This window comes from Oncorhynchus keta, chromosome 24, assembly GCF_023373465.1.
Source record: "Oncorhynchus keta strain PuntledgeMale-10-30-2019 chromosome 24, Oket_V2, whole genome shotgun sequence".
NCBI lineage: Eukaryota > Metazoa > Chordata > Actinopteri > Salmoniformes > Salmonidae > Oncorhynchus > Oncorhynchus keta.
Genome location: NC_068444.1, coordinates 9911282 through 9912069, shown reverse-complemented (window position 1 = coordinate 9912069; position 788 = coordinate 9911282). Strand labels below are relative to the sequence as shown.

The 788-nt window shown below is 56.2% G+C and overlaps 1 long non-coding RNA gene across 1 annotated transcript in view; it reads right to left on the bottom strand.

Annotated features, from left to right (window-relative positions):
- LOC127911489 (uncharacterized) overlaps positions 1 to 551 on the bottom strand; it is a 1296-nt gene extending 745 nt beyond the window's left edge. The window contains exon 1 of the long non-coding RNA XR_008078727.1: positions 467 to 551. This is a non-coding gene — a long non-coding RNA (uncharacterized LOC127911489). The remainder of the gene's footprint in view (positions 1 to 466) is intronic.
- Positions 552 to 788: the final 237 nt, after the last annotated feature.

Genomic DNA, 788 nt, shown 5'->3' with positions numbered 1-788 from the left:
GAACCAGGCTATGAGAGGTGGCCAGTCCTCTTCTGGCTGTGCCGGGTGGAGATTATAAACCTAGAGAGGAACCAGGCTCTGAGGGTGGCCAGTCCTGTTCTGGCTGTGCCGGGTGGAGATTATAAACCTAGAGAGGAACCAGGCTCTGAGGGTGGCCAGTCCTGTTCTGGCTGTGCCGGGTGGAGATTATAAACCTAGAGAGGAACCAGGCTCTGAGAGGTGGCCAGTCCTCTTCTGGCTGTGCCGGGTGGAGATTATAAACCTAGAGAGGAACCAGGCTCTGAGAGGTGGCCAGTCCTCTTCTGGCTGTGCCGGGTGGAGATTATAAACCTAGAGAGGAACCAGGCTCTGAGAGGTGGCCAGTCCTCTTCTGGCTGTGCCGGGTGGAGATTATAAACCTAGAGAGGAACCAGGCTCTGAGAGGTGGCCAGTCCTCTTCTGGCTGTGCCGGGTGGAGATTATAAACCTAGAGAGGAACCAGGCTCTGAGGGGTGGCCAGTCCTCTTCTGGCTGTGCCGGGTGGAGATTATAAACCTAGAGAGGAACCAGGCTCTGAGAGGTGGCCAGTCCTCTTCTGGCTGTGCCGGGTGGAGATTATAAACCTAGAGAGGAACCAGGCTATGAGAGGTGGCCAGTCCTCTTCTGGCTGTGCCGGGTGGAGATTATAAACCTAGAGAGGAACCAGGCTATGAGAGGTGGCCAGTCCTCTTCTGGCTGTGCCGGGTGGAGATTATAAACCTAGAGAGGAACCAGGCTCTGAGGGGTGGCCAGTCCTGTTCTGGCTGTGC